General features: G+C 44.3%; 1 pseudogene; it reads right to left on the reverse strand.

Moving 5' to 3' along the window:
• Nucleotides 1-13318: 13318 nt before the first annotated feature.
• On the reverse strand, nucleotides 13319-13511 carry LOC101536415 (cytochrome b-c1 complex subunit 10-like; annotated as a pseudogene).
• Between the last annotated feature and the right edge of the window lie 2751 nt (nucleotides 13512-16262).

The raw sequence follows: 16262 nt of genomic DNA on the forward strand, positions 1-16262 counted from the left end.
CTTTTCCTGAGAGGGAATAACAGTATTGTTTCCGTCTCAGCTTGTGGCAGGTCATTCCTAACTACACCTTAGAACTTATGTTATTGGGATCAAATGAAAATAGTTTGTAAACTCCAATCATACACAAACAGTAGTTCCTCTTTATGTTTATGAACCTTAGATAGTGTAAGTTTCAATTGATTTGGGATTGAAAAAAAAAAAGGTTTATTTAGGGCCTGGCACAATAGTGTAGTGGTTAAAGTCCTCGTCTTGCACGTACCAGAATCTCATATGGGCGCCGGTTCTAATCCTAGCGGCCCTGCTTCCCATCCAGCTCCCTGCTTGTGGCCTCGGAAAGCAGTGGAGGACGGCCCAAGGCTTTGGGACCCTGTACCCTTGTGGGAGACCTGGAAGAGCTCTAGCCTCTGGATTGGCTCAGCTCCAGCCATTGTGGCCGCTTGGGTAGTAAACCATCGGACGGAGGGACGGAAGATCTTCCTCTCTGTCTCTCCTCCTCTCGGTATATCCACCTTTCCAATAAAAATAAATAAATCTTAAAAAAAATGTTGATTTAGTATCAGAAAAGCAGATTTTACAGAGATTAGGAGAGAAAGAAAGATCTTTCACCCACTGGTTGACTCTCCAAATGACCACTACTGCCAGACCTGAGCCCATTAGAAGCCAGGAGCCAGGAATCTCCTCTGGGTCACTCCCCACCAGGGTGCAGGGTCTCTATGCTTTAGGCAATCCTTTACTGATGTTTCAGACTGTAAGCAGGGAGCTGGACAGGAAGTAGATCAGTGAGAACACAAACTAGCACCCATGTAGGATCTCAGTACTTGCAAGAGGAAGACAAGCCACTTGAGCCATCCCACCAGGAATGGATTTATTTTGTTTAAAGAGTATTTATGTATTTGAAAGACAGAGTTACAAAAAGAGAGAGAGAGATCTTCTATGATGATCACAACAGCTAGAGCCAACTGGCCATTTTCTACTGCTTTCTCAGGCACATTAGCAGGGAGCTGGATCAGAAATGGAATAGCAGGGACTTGGCGCAGTGCCCGCCGTTATGGGATGGTGGTGCCACATGTGACGGCATTATCCACAGTGCGGGCTCCTAGGCTTAGGACTTAACTAGAAGATTTCATGGATTATGACTCAAACCATTGCTTTTCAAAAATTATCCTTTTAAAATGTATTTATTTTTATTAGAAAGTCAGATTTACAGAAAGGAGACACAGAGAAAGGTCTTCGATCCTCTGGTTCAGTCTTCAAGTGCCCGCAAAGTCCAGAAATGAGCTGATCTGAAGCCAAGGGCCCAGAACCAGGAGCTTATTTTTATGAGATCTGAGCACTCCTGCTATTTTCTTGGCCACTGCTAATATTTGCTTTTGTTTCTTATTGGTTCAGTATTCTTTCTCCGTAAGACTTTTTTTTTCCTAAATTATTTGAAAGATAGAGGTACAGAAAAAGAGCGAGATTTTTTTTTTTTAAAGATTTATTGTATTTTTATTACAAAGTCAGATATACTGAGAGGAGGAGAGATAGAGAGGAAGTGGAGCTGCTGGGATTAGAACCAGCGGCCATATGGGATCAAGGCGAGGACCTTAGCCACTAGGCCACACTGCCGAGCCCAAGAGCGAGATTTTTTTTGGAAAAGATTTATTTATTTTTATTGCAAAGTCAGATATATGCAGAGAGGAAGAGAGACAGAGAGAAGAAGATCTTCCATCTGATGATTCACTCCCCAAGGAACTGCAATGGCTGAAGCTGCGTCAATCCAAAGCCAGGAGCCAGGAGCTTCTCCAATGCGGATGCAGGGTCCCAAGGCTGTGGGCCGTCCTCGACTGCTTTCCCAGGCTATCAGCAGGGAGCTGGATGGGAAGCGGGGCCACCGGGATTAGAACCAGCGCCCATATGGGATTCTGGCACCTTCAAGGCGAGGACTTTTGCTGCTAGGCCACAATGGGCCTGAGGGATATCATTTTACTGGTTCAGTCCCCAGATGGTCACCAATATCCAGGGCCAGGCTGTGCTGAAGCCACAAGCCTGAAACTCCACCTGGATGCAATGACCTGAGCACTTGGGTCATCCTTTGCCTTTCCAGGTCAAAAACAGGGTGCTGGATCAGAAGTGGAGCAGCTGGGACTTGAACTGATGCTAATATGGGATACCATTGTTGCAGGTAGTGGTTTAACTCACATGCTGCTATGCCAGCTCCTCAGTAGTGTTTTGATAATTGACAATATTCATCACCCTTCATGGGTTTAGTCATGATATCCCAACTATCAGGCAAATTGGGAGTTGATAACACTTTCCTTAGTTTTTGATTTTTCTTTAAAAAAAAAAAAGAATTTATTTTTATTAGAAAGGCAGCCTTTTTTGTTTTGCTTTGCTTTGCTTTAAACATTTGTTTATTTTTATTAGAAAGTCAGATACACACAGTGGAGAGACAGAGAGGAAGATCTTCCATCCATTGATTCATTCCTCAAGTGGCCACAGTGACCAAAGCTGAGCCGATCTGAAGCCAGGAGCCAGGAGCTTCTTCCAGGGCAACCACGTGGGTGCAGCAAGGCTTTGGGCCAATCTGGACTGCTTTTCCAGGCCACAAACAGGGAGCTGGGTGGGAAGTAGGGCTGCTGGGATTAGAACCAGTGCCCATATGGGATTCTGGCGCGTCCAAGGCGAGGACTTTAGCCGTTAGGCCACAGTGCCGGGCCCTCATTGTTCATTTCTTGTTTTTAGATTTATTTTATGTTGAAAAAGTTACAACTAGAGAGAGAGATATGTCTTCCATCTGCTGGTTCACTCCCCACATGAATGCAATAGACAAAGTTGAGTTGATCTGAAGTCAGGAGCCTGCAACCTTTTCCAGATAGTGGCAGAGGTCCAGGGACCTGGGACATCATCCACTATTTTCCCAGGCCATAAACAGAGATATAGAGCAGAAATGGAGATGGGACTTGAAGCAGTGACACTATGGGATGCTGGTGCCATAGGCAGAGGTAACTTGATATGATACCATGCAGGCAGTATCTTAATCTGATGGGCCAGAAACTGGTACCTTCTCAAACATTTTTAAATAGCTTTTTTGTGTGTGTTTATTTGTTTTTTTAGTATTTATTATTATTATTTTGTTGTTGGAAAGCCATATTTACAGATAGCAGAGAAGAGGGAGAAAGATCTTCCAACCACTAGTTCACTCTTTTATTTTTATATATATATATATATATATTTTTTTTTTTTTTTTTTAAAGATTTATTCATTTTATTACAGCCAGATATATACAGAGGAGAGACAGAGAGGAAGATCTTCCGTCCGATGATTCACTCCCCAAGTGAGCCGCAACGGGCCGATGCGCGCCGATCCGATGCCGGGAACCTGGAACCTCTTCCGGGTCTCCCACGCGGGTGCAGTGTCCCAAAGCATTGGGCCGTCCTCAACTGCTTTCCCAGGCCACAAGCAGGGAGCTGGATGGGAAGTGGAGCTGCCGGGATTAGAACCGGCGCCCATATGGGATCCCGGGGCTTTCAAGGCGAGGACTTTAGCCGCTAGGCCACGCCGCCGGGCCCTATATATATATTTTTATTAATATTTTGCATTATGTGACAGTTTCATAGGCTCTGGGAATCCCCCCACCCCTGCCCCCCTAGTTCACTCTTAAAGTGGCTGAGCCAATCCTAAGACAAGAACCAGCAGCTTCTTCCAGAATTGCCGTGCAGGTGCAGGATCCAAAGGCTGGGACCACTGTGGACTGCTTACCCAGACCATCAGAAGGGAACTAGGTGGGAACTTGAACAGCTGGGATATAAACCGGCATCCATACAATATCCTCCCTCGTGTATGGAAGGCTAGGATTTAGCCACTAGGCTGTCTACTTTCCAATAAAAAAAAATAACTTAAAAAAAAACATATATGTAATTGTAAGGAAAGGCAGATTTACAGAGAGGAGGATTTACAGACTAAGAGCTTGCTTTCACTGGATCACTCCCTGAGTGGCGGCTAGGCGGGACCTGAGCTGATTTGAAATAGGAGCCAGAAGTTTCTTTCTTTCTTTTTTTTTTTTTTTAAAGATTTATTTATTCTATTACAAAGTCAGATATACAGAGGAGGAGAGACAGAGAGGAAGATCTTCCGTCCAATGATTCACTCCCCAAGTGAGCCGCAACGGGCCGGTGCGCGCCGATCCGATGCCGGGAACCAGGAACCTCTTCCGGGTCTCCCACGCGGGTGCAGTGTCCCAAAGCCTTGGGCTGTCCTCAACTGCTTTCCCAGGCCACAAGCAGGGAGCTGGATGGGAAGTGGAGCTGCCGGGATTAGAACCGGTGCCCATATGGGATCCCGGGGCTTTCAAGGCGAGGACTTTAGCCGCTAGGACACGCCGCCGGGCCCCAGAAGTTTCTTTTTGGTCTCACATGTGGGTGCAGGGTCCCAAGGCTTTGGACCATCCTCTATAGCTGTCCCAGGCCACAAGCAGGGAGATGATTTTAAGTGGAGAAGCTGAGACTCAACCTGTGCCTATATTGAATGCTGGTGCTTGCAAGTAGAAGACTAGACAATTGTGCCATTGTGTCAAGTTAATTATTTTCAAAAATTTTCTTTTTGTTTCTTGGTAGGTCTCTGCACCTGCAGCATTTGCTTCTCTGCTAGGAAATATGACTTTTGTTTCTTGTCAGTTTTCTTGGCATTTCCAATAGTTCAAATAAATAAAATCTTTCTTTTTTTAAAGATTTATTTATTTCATTACAAAGTCAGATATACAGAGAGGAGAAGAGACAGAGAGGAAGATCTTCCGTCCGATGATTCACTCCCCAAGTGAGCTGCAACGGCCAGTGCTGCGCCGATCCGAAGCCGGGAACCAGGAACCTCTTCCGCGGTAGACCTGGAAGAGGATCTGGGTTCCTGGCTTAAGATTGGCGCAGCAGTGACTGCTGCAGTCACTTGGGGAGTGAATCATTGGATGGAAGATCCTTCTCTGTCTCTCCTCCTCTCTGTATATATCTGATTTTCCAATAAAAATAAATAGATCTTTTTTAAAAATATTTAATTTGGAAAGGCAGATTTAGAGAGAGGAGAGAGAGAGAAGGATCTTCCATGCGCTGGTTCATTTCCCAAGTAGTTTCAAAGGCTGATTCTGGCCAGGGCTAGGAGCTTCTTCCTGGTCTCTCACCTGTGTACAGGACCCCATAGTTTTGGGCCATCTTCCACTGCTTTCCCAGTCCATAAGCATGGAGCTGGATGGGAAGTGGAGCAGCTGGGATGTAAACTGGTGCCTTAATGGGATGCTGACACCTGCAGGTGGAGGATTAACTAGTTGAGTCATCATGCCGCCCTCTCTTTGTGAGTTTTTTTTAAAAGACTTATGTATTTTATAATAAGAAAATAGATCATACTTATTTACTGAGAAAAGAAGAGACAGAGAAAGATCTTCCTTCAACTGGTTCACTCCCCAAATGGGTACTATGGCAGAGGCTGAGACTATCTGAAGCCAGGAGCTAGGAGCTTCCTCTGGGTCTCCCACGTGAGTGCGGGTCCCAAGGCTTTGGGCCGTCTTGACTGCTTTCCCAGGCCACAGGCAGGGAGGTGAACGGGAATGAACCAGCACCCATCAGGGTACCTGGTACTTGCAAGGTGAGGATATAGCCACTGAGGCATTGTGTTGGACCCCTCTTGGTGAAATTTCTTGATGGTTCCCAAATGGCAATCTTAACCCCACCCTTATCTGTTTTGTTAAAAAGAGATTTTATTTAATTGCCTAAAAGGGAGATATAGAGATTGAAATGACTATAATGGCCCGGGCTAATACTTGCCTATGCCATGGAGCCTAGGACTCCATTTGGGTCTCTTGCATGGCTAAGAGGGACCTACACTTGATCTTCACCAAAGGCCGAATAGCGATAGCAGGGGCCTAAGTGCTTGTCCCATTTTCAGATCCTTTACTAGGCACATTAGAAATTGACTAGTTCCAAAAAAAGATCAGCTGGGCAATCATTAACATTGTCCTCTTTTCATGTTTTGAGAGATAGAGATGGAGAGAACTCCTAACCACTGTTCGATTTCCCAGATACTCAGTGGCTGGTGCTTTTCTTGGATCCTGGCTGGGACCTATGAACTCGGTGTCGTTGTCTGCTGTGGGTGGTAGGAACTCAGTTCTTGGAGCCATCAGTAATACTTCCTAGGGTCTCCATTCACAGGAGACTGCATCCAGGTGTTCCAAGACAGGATGTTATTTCTGGCATTGAAGTCCTTTATCTTGCTTTCCAGATGTGTGTGTATATTCTGTAACTCTAAATGTGGGTTTTTACTATGCTCAATGAATTATGATCTTTATTACCACTATTTCATTTGATGTTCGTACTGTTCTGGAAAGAACCGTTAGCCATTTTTAGAGTAATTGTTTATTTTTTGGCTCACGTGTTCTAGGCTTATGTACTTTCTGTCCTTCCTTAGACATGAAGTCAGCTGTTTATCTAAGAACAGTTGGTTCCTTTTAGTGGAGAATTGAACTTGGGAGGACAAAATCTTGGTGATTCTTGCATGTTATTTGCTGCTGTTTGAATTACTTTTCTCTCCTAATTTCCCCCTCCATTTACCCTTATTTCCTTTAAAAAGGCAATCTATTATTCATAAACATGATTCAGAATAGTGTATGCAGTTGTTTTTGTACTGAACTCTGTGGGTACCTATATGAACCCATGTCATGGTGCATAGAGAGGACAAGGAGAACACTGGCTCTCTGAGGGCAAGTTACCTGAGAAAGCAAGGAATAGTTTTGTATTTGTATCAGTGAGCAAATACCTTGGTAGCTGACCTAAAAATTAGAAAATGATCATTTATTTAGCTTTTCAAAGCTAGACTTATTATTTTATTTATTTTTTGAATAACGGTGTTTAGGAGAGAGAGAGAGAGAGAGAGAGAGAGAGAGACAAACGGAGAGAGATCTGCCATCTGTTCTTTACTCTCCAAATGGCTGCAGTGGCCAGAGCTGGACAAGTCAGCAACCAGGAGCATCTTCCTCATCTTCCATATGGGTACTGGACCCCAAGGCTTTGGTCCATCCTCTGCTGCTTTCCCAAGTCATACACAACGGCGGAGAGCTTAGCCTATTATGCCATGGTGCTGTCCCCTCATTTAGCTTTTCCATAAAAATTTTAAAGTTCAAGTCCAATACTGATCAGATCCATTTGTTGCCATCTGTGAACATATTAGATAGCGTTGCAGAGGAAGGATCACATGGGGGTCAGAAAGCAGAGAGGGCTTTCTAACCAAACTTCTGTTGAGAACTCCCCTCTGAGCAAAACCCCCTGAGAGCTAATATTCCCATCAGGCTCACCCTGAACACCATAAATCAGTTTCTTAGTACCCTGACTTTGGACTTGAGGGTTTAAATCTCTGCCTGATGCTCTTGTCTTCAACTTTGCCTACCCCTGGCTATTACAGGCATTTGAGGTATGAATCAACAAATGGAAAATCTCTTTGTGTTTGCATCCAATTAAATAAAAAATAAATAATTAAATTTTTTGGGAGTGGGTACTGGATTGGACACAGCATGCTAAATCTTGGCTTTAGGTGTCAGCATCCCATGTAGATGCTGTTTGAGTCCTAACTGCTCCGCTTCCAATCCAGCTCCCTGGTTATGTGCCTGAGAAAGCAGCTGAAGATGGCCCAACAGGGCCCCTACACCCTTAAAAGACTCAGATGAACCTGCTTGTTCCTAGCCTCAGCCTGGCCCAGTCTGGCTGTTAAGACAATTTTGGAAATAAACTTCTGTCTCTTCCATCCTCTGCTGCTTTTCTCAGGCCATTAGCAGTGAGCTGGATCCGAATTGGAGCAACTCGGATGTAGACCAGCACCTAGCATGCTGACGTAACAGGTAGCAGCTTTACTTGTTAATATGACAACATTAACCTCTTCTTTTTTTTTTTTTTAAGATTTTAAAAATTTTTATTGGGAAGTCAGAGAGACACAGAGGAAGATCTTCCATCTGCTGATTCACTCCCCAAGTGGCTGGAATAGCTGGAGCTGAGCAAATCTGAAGCCAGGAGCCAGGATCTTCTTCCAGTTTTTCCACACAGGTGCAGGGTCCCAAGGCTTTGGGCTGTCCTCCACTGCTTTCCCAGGTCACAAGCAGGGAGCTAGATGGGAAGTGGAGCCGCCGGGATTAGAACAGGTGCCCTTATGGGATCCTGGTGCGCTCACGGTGAGGACTTTAGCCAGCAGACCACGCCGCCGGGCCCGAAAATAAATCTTAATAAAAAAGAAAAGAAAAGAAAAAGGAGGTGGAGTATCTGGGGCCTGGTGTGGTACCCTAGCAGCTTCAAGTCTTTGCTTCTCGTGTCAGGGATCCCATAGGCTTGCTGGTTCTAATCTGGATGCCCCCCCTTTCCTTCCAGCTCCCTGCTTGAGGCCTGGGAAAGCAGTCGAGGATGGCCTAAAGCTGTGGGACCCTGCACCCACGTGGGATACAGGGAAGAGGCTCCTGGCTCCTGGCCTTGAATCGGCTCAGCTCTGGCTATTGTGGCCACCTGGGGAGTGAATCGATGGAAGATCTTCTCTGTCTCTCCTCCTCTCTGTATATCTGACTTGCTAATAAAAAAATAACAAATCTAAAAAAATAAAAGTGGAGCAGCTAGAACTCCCTTTTGCCGTATTAAATTGCTTTTCTAACTTTGCAATATTTATATGGATGAGTTCATTGTTTCTATGCAAATTCTTTGTTGAACATGGTTGCAAGACTGTTTTTCTATTCTCTGACTTTTCACTCATTTAATCAAGCCTTTTTGTGACCATAGATTCTGAACTTTATTCTACTATGATTCACCAGTAATCTGTTTTATGGTACATTTTTGTGTCCTATTTAAGAAATGTTGTCAGGCCAGTGTTGTTGTATATGGAGTGCAATGTCTACCTATGATATTTGCATCACTTGGGCTGCTCTGCTTTGGGTCCAGTTTCCTGCTAAGTCACCTGGGAAAGCAGCAGAAGATGGCCCAAGTGCTTGGGTCTCTGTATTCATGTTGGAGATACAGACTGAGCCTCGAGCAACCCCAGCTGTTATGGTGTTTGGGAGAAAATCAGTGGATGGAAGATCTCTTCCTCTCCCTGTGTCTCCTCCTCTCTATTACTCTGCCTTTCAAATAAAGAAAGAGTAAATCTTGAAAACTTTTCAGTTCTAAAGTGATGAGGGTATTGTCTTCTGTCAAGGTTAGCTTATCTTCTCAACATTCACAAATACAGAAGAGGCAGGTGTTTGGGCTACTGATTTAGCCCTTGGGTTGAGGTACTTTATCTGTTTCTACTCTTAGTTCTGAGTCCTGACTCATAGTTCCAGCTGATGCACTCCTGGGGTGCTCAGGAGGTGAAGCCACCTGTGTGGCCAGCCTGGATGAAGTTCTGGGCTCTCGGTTTCTTATCGCCCTGGTTGTGGAAGCCTTTTATAGTGAGTCTGTAGAGTTATCAGTCTTCATCTGTGTCTGTCGTTTTTATTAAAAAAAAAATTTTTTTAACTGCCAACTTTATTGTACAAATAATCATCTAGGAATTTGTTTTCGGCTACAATATTTCTCCTGTGTATTGTAACATGGTATTGTGAGGCGTATGCGTTTCTCTAGACCATGCTTTTGAGGGTGGAGTCTGGACTTGTGTGTCTCTAGCCTTCTGCACTGAGTTAAAAAATAATTGAAAGGCTAGACAAGCAGTTTGTAAGTTGAGATAGTCCAAGTGGAATTATGTCTCTTGCATTGACTCTGGTTAATATTGGCTCCCCACTCCCCGGAATATTGAAAACCTGCATGCTTAATTTGGCGTAGATAGCAGTATCCTAGATTACATTATGAAGTGAGTTGTGTTTATTACCATGCTAGCACTACCAATGTAAGTTGTGCTTGGAAAGCTGAATGTGCAATTGTGTCAGGTGATACAAATAAAACTATTGTATGCTTGAGTCCTATGAGAAAATGGCCTAATTCCAGATATGGCATTGCAGAATTGGTTGACACTTATTTTTGTCTTTTTGGTGAGGTTGGACGAGGGTCTTAGCTCACATTAGCCACAGCTTTGCTTAGTGAACTCATACAGTGGGCTCTGCCCTTTACAATGTATGCCAAAATGAGAGCCCACTGTATGAATTCACTAAGCAAAGCTGTGGCTAATGTGAGCATTTTGGCATACATTGTAAAGGGCATATGGAATACATTTTTGCTACAATTCCTTCCACTGAGGGCAGATGTTGCATGTCTTTAGTGCTTTTACAGAATCTCTTTGTATGCTGGTGAGACTTCTGTGGCTTACTGTACCACAGACTGGGTGGGAGCAAGGATATTGACCTTTGGTGTCTGTCCCACAGGCACCTGTAAACTCCAACTGTGTCAACAGAGTAATGCAGCTCTTGAGTGATTCTGACATGGGGGCTGCTACTGTCTGGACTGCTGTCACTTGATTCGGACCATACCTTGCCATGTTGTGTGTGTGCCATCCAGCAGGATAAATACGTCTGAACCTGGCCAGCGAGTTCATCTAGTCCCAGTTACACTGCTCTATAATGGGGAGCACCAGGAGATAGTGCATGTTTGTCTACAGAGCCCAAGTTCAGACATCTTTTAGTTTGTCAACCTATTGGGGTTTTTTATTCCAAAAATACAAGTTAGGTTTTTTTTGTTGTTGTTGTTGTTCGTTTGTTTGTTAGTTTTTATTGGAGAGAAGGAGAGACTGAAAGATTTTGTGTCTGCTGGTTCAATCCCCAAGTGGCAGCAACAGCAGGTGCCAAACTGATCCAATGCTAGGAACCGGGAGTATACTTTGGGAATCCACATGTCTCTCCCTCACTTCCTTCCTCCTCCCTTTCAAATGAAACAAATTTTTTTAAGCAATAGTATCACAGTTGCCAAAGTCATTCTCCTTTTCAAGTAGTTTCAATCTTTGAGGAACAATGAGTGTATTACAAGGAAAAATAGAAGAATATTATTTTTTTTAACTGTAAGACGCAACTAGCAAATGAATCAGTCTGAGCAATTCAAAAGCTACATTAATAAAGAGACTCTAGACTGAAGTCTTGGGCATCAGAGGAGGTGTTGGCTAATTGCCCTCAGATCTTTAGGTTTGCTTTGATGGCAACAAAAGAGAAATCTTCCTTTTCTGATCTGATTATAGTCCTCTCTTACCAATTCTTTAAGCAAAAGCTTGCCTGGAGGGGTGGAGTTTGGCCTTGGGGCTAGGCAGTTTGCTGGTCACTCCCCAAATTCCTTTCCTAGCCGTTGATGACCCTATAGGAAAACCAGAAGCCAAGAGTTTAGCACACCTGGATTTACTCCTATCTTTTTTTTTTTTAATCTACTCCTATCTTTAAGACAAGGAAAAAAAAAAGGAAAAAAAGCTCTGTTCTTGCACAGAGAGAGTAATTCTTAGAAATGAGATGCTTAAGTTACTTTGAGAGCCAGTTGCCTATAAATGTTTGCTGAAGAGGTGGTTGAATCAACCATCCTCTGCTGCTTTCCCAGGCCATAAGCAGGCAGTTGGATTGGAAGTGGGGCACGAACCAGCACCTGCATGGGACGCTGGCAGTGTAGGCAGAGGATTACTAATATCTGTTTCTTTTTTCCTTACTCTTTTTTTTTTTTTGGTAGAGATTTATTCACTTATTTGAAAGTCTAAGGGGGAGAGACAGAATCTTCCATCTACTGGTTCACTTCCCAGGTGGCCAGGCACTTTTCCAGATTTCCCACCTGAATTCAGGGCTCCAAGCACATCGGAAGGGAGCTGGGTTGGAATTGGAGCACCTGGGTCTCCAACCAAATGTGTCAAAGGTGGTGGCTTTTCCCGCCATATTTCTGGCATGGTTCTCATACATGTAATTTTCATGTACAAAAAATACTAGGTTCTGGGCCCGGTGGCGTGGCCTAGCGGCTAAAGTCCTCGCCTTGAACACCCCGAGATCCCATATGGGTGCCGGTTCTAATCCCGGCAGCTCCACTTCCCATCCAGCTCCCTGCTTGTGGCCTGGGAAGGCAGTCGAGGACCACCCAATGCATTGGGACCCTGCACCCGTGTGGAAGATCTAGAAGAGGTTCCTGGTTCCCGGCTTCGGATCAGCGCGCACCTGCCCATTGCAGCTCACTTGGGGAGTGAATCATCGGATGGAAGATATTCCTCTCTGTCTCTGCCCCTCTCTGTATATCTGACTGTAGTAAAAAATAAATAAAATCTTAAAAAAAAAATACTAGGTTCATTCATATGCTATATTCAAGTAGAAGGTTTTCTGGAAGGTATAAAGAGAGTAAAGTAAGTGATAAAAGCTGTCTGCTTGTGCATTGTTTGAAATTACTGTCTTATGCATTTGTAAGTAAATTATATTTAGATGCCAAATTTGGGAAACTGAACATTCTTATAAGAGGGAAAGGGGAGCATGCAAACTCAAAATTAGGCAGTTTTCTAATTGTAAGTGCAATTTGTGGAGAACAGTTCTAAAAACCTATCACACAAAGCTGTAGGAGCTATTTGCATCTGAGGGTGGGAGGGTTTTTTTTTCCTGAGGAGTATATTAGAAAACATGGCTTTTAAATTTTGCTTGAATTTTACTGTATAATTTGAATGTTTCCATAAAGAGCTTGTGTTACTTTAAAAATAGTAATTACACTTAACCAAAATAATGTAATTTGCATTGTAAAACTTTAGAAATAGGACGAATATAACCATAATCTTAACATTTGCAGGCACCCACCTTGGGCGTATTAGTGTATTTGTTGCCAGTATTTTTTCTGCGTTTAGCATGCAACATAGTTCAAGTCAAATGAGGGTCTTGTTTAATCAATATATCATCATAGTATTTTCTTGAAATTTTAAGTGTGTTAAAAACATTTTTCCCCCATTTTTATATCTTATTTTTTAAAGTTAGTGGATGATGATGTTCCATGTGCTGGTTTGCTCCCTAAATGCCCAGCAACAGCCAGGATTAGACCAGGCTGAGAGGAGAGCCCAGAACTCGGCTTAGGTCACCTCTGGGGTCCAGGAGTGGAGCTGGAACTTCCACCCAGGGAGTCCTGTAACAGATGCAAACTTCCATTGCCCTTTGGCCTTTTGGCCTTTTGGCTAAGATCAGGTGTGAGAGGCAAACTTCTGACCATCTTTCCTAACCACTGCACAAAATGACCACATCAAGGATTGCCTTTGTTTTGGGTGTGGAGGGTGTGTGTGAGGGGTCAGCCAGTTTAATAGCAGCCGCATCCCAGTGCCAGGTCCCATCCTACCACGGGCCTCTCCCCCGTCCTCCTCCACAGTCTTGTGGGCCTGAGGTCCCTCCTGGACACAGCAGGCTTGTAAGGGACACCGCCAAGACAAACCGAGGTCACTCGTCCTTTTTGAATTTGCCGTTGATGTAGGGCACCGAGTAGAGGATCAGCCGCCAGTCAGTGGCCCACACCAGCCCCCCCCACCCACGCCACCCCACATGCCGGCCGTGGGGATCCCGTTCTTGGCCAGCTGTACGTAGAGTGGACCCAGGAACTGGGTCAGCATCATGGCCGCGTCTACACCCTCAGTGTCACCCCGCCGGGAGGTGCTGCACGCACACGCTGTTGCTGTTTTTAAGATATTTTAATTTAAAAAAAAAAAGATATTTTAATTTACTCACCTGATCGGCCTGGCCTCCTGTCACGCCAGCTCTGCTGTCACCTCCAGTCGCCTGAGCGTTCTTCTGACTGCCCTGATAAGTGACTAGTTCTGCAGACACCTCTGCTTTCAGTACTAGAAGATTTTAGATTTAGTAAGGGTATAACTTTTTTTTTTTAATTTATTCACTTCGTTACAGCCAGATATACACAGAGGAGGAGAGACAGAGAGGAATATCTTCCATCCGATGATCCACTCCCCAAGCTAGCCGCAACGGGTCGGGAACCAGGAATCTCTTCAGGGGCTCCCACACGGGTGCAGGGTCCCAATGCATTGGGCCGTCCTCAACTGCTTTCCCAGGCCACAAGCAGGGAGCTGGATGGGAAGTGGAGCTGCCGGGATTAGAAGCGGCGCCCATATGGGATCCCGGGGCTTTCAAGGCGAGGACTTTAGCCGCTAGGCCACGCTGCAGGGCCCAAGGGCTATAAATTTTTAACTAAATGCAAGATTAAAACATACCATTGAATGATTTCTCTGCTAACACCCTGTATGTTTCAGTAAGTTTGTCCAAACCTCAAAAAAAAAAAAAAAAAAAAAAGATAATTTATATGAAAGGCTGTAACTGGGAGAGTGAAGGGTCACCCTGATGGGATGTTGATATTCTAGATTGCTACAAGGCCTACCATTCTTCCCTAAGATTTTTCTGATGCCTGCATGATAACCCTTTAGAGGAATTGCTTTCTGTTGCTTCACTTTCTTAAGCTTCCCCTATGGCAGTGAATTTTTTTCTGTATAAATCTTGGTTTGCCTTTAACATTATTTTCCTGCTCTAGAATTATTTAGTTTTATAGTCCAAGCTAGACATGTAAAAGCCTTGATATTTTGCTGCTGACTTAATGCCTAAGGATTTCTAAATCTTTACCTCTTTTAGAAGCTTAAAACTTTGGGGTACAGTATTCATAAAAAAAAATCAAACCCATTTCTCTCCAAATGAGACATTCTGTAATTTTTGTTACATTCTTTTCATTAAACACCTGAAAGCTCTCTCAAAGATGGACAGTAAGCCAGAATTTCAAAGACAGCAACTAATGACTGCATACAAGCCAGATCAGATTAGGTACTTGGTGTATTTTAGCTACTGTGGAAAATCAGATTTTTTAAAAAAAAAGATTTATTTATTTTTGTTGGAAAGGCAGATGTACAGAGAAAAGGAGAGGCAGAAAGGAAGATCTTTCATAGGATGATTCATTCCCCAAGCAGCCACAAAGGCGGGAGCTGAGGCAACCCGATGCCAGGAGCCTCTTCCAGGTCTCACACATGGGTGCAGGGTCCCAAGGCTTTGGGATCCCGGGGCGTGCAAGGCGAAGACTTTAACAGGTACGCAATCTCGCCGTGCCCTGAAAATCAGAATTTTTAAATAAGTATTATTTTATCAATGCTTTAGTACTGCTAAACGTTCCACCTGTTTGTTGGAAATTCACCCAACACATTCATATAATGTTTTCAGATAAAAAATGTATAACTTCTACATCAAACTGTTTTTTTGAAATTACTTCTTGCTTGCTGACTTACTCAAAAAGCAGAGAGAGGAAATGGAGATCTTCCCTTTGCTGGTTCCCTTTCCAAATGCTTGCAAGCCAGGGTAGCACCAGGCAAAAACTAGGAGCCGGGAACTCACTCTGCGTCTGCTATGTGAGTGGCAGGGACCCAGGTACTTGAGTTACCCTTGCTGATTTCCAGGATGTGAACTAGCAGGAAGTTGGAACTGGAAGCAGATCTGAGGCTTAAACCTGGGCAATCTGTTATGTTTCGTGGACATCATGAAAAGTATCTCGGGCCCGGCGGCGTGGCCTAGTGGCTAAAGTCCTCGCTTTGAATGCGCCGGGATCCCATGTGGGCACCGGTTCTAGTCCTGGCAGCTCCACTTCTCATCCAGCTCCCTGCTTGTGGCCTGGGAAAGCAGTCAAGGACATCCCAAAGCCTTGGGACCCTGCACCCGCGTGGGAGACCCGGAGGAGGTTTCTGGTTCCCGGCTTCGGATCGGCACAATACCGGCTGGCTGTTGCGGTTCACTTGGGGAGTGAATCATCGGACGGAGGATCTTCCTCTCTGTCTCTCCTCCTCTGTGTATATCTGACTTTGTAATAAAAATAAATAAATAAATCTTAACAAAAAAAGAAAAAGAAAAGTATCTCAGCAAATATCTGCAGCAACTCAGCCTGGGCCACACCGAGGCCAGGAACCAGGAATTTCATCTGGGTCTCCCACACTAGAGGCAGCTTCTGCTGCTTTGCTGGGCCAAGTGGAACTGCCCGTGTCCGTATGGGATGCCAGTGTTGAAGACAGCAGGGCTGCTTTATCTGCTTTGCTATGACCCCAGCACCCCTCAATAGTACTTTTTTTTTTTTTTTTTTTTTTTTTTTTTTAGTAAAAGGCGAAAGATTTATTCGTTCTGAAGAGAAACCAGAGTATTCAATAGTACTTTTTAACTGCTTGACCAAGCACCCACTCGAGAGGTTTCGAATCTGGGCATGCTTCGGTGTCTGCAATTCCAGTCCTTCCATATTGTATTCAGCATACTGGTTGTGTATGCATTGTAGTAGATTTCAGAGAAATGTAAGTTGCATGTTCCACTCCTGAAAGAATCTTGCTTGGAGTAGGGGCAGAAATGATGCTGGTTT

The sequence above is a fragment of the Ochotona princeps genome, chromosome 13 (assembly GCF_030435755.1).
Source record: "Ochotona princeps isolate mOchPri1 chromosome 13, mOchPri1.hap1, whole genome shotgun sequence".
Classification (NCBI taxonomy): domain Eukaryota; kingdom Metazoa; phylum Chordata; class Mammalia; order Lagomorpha; family Ochotonidae; genus Ochotona; species Ochotona princeps.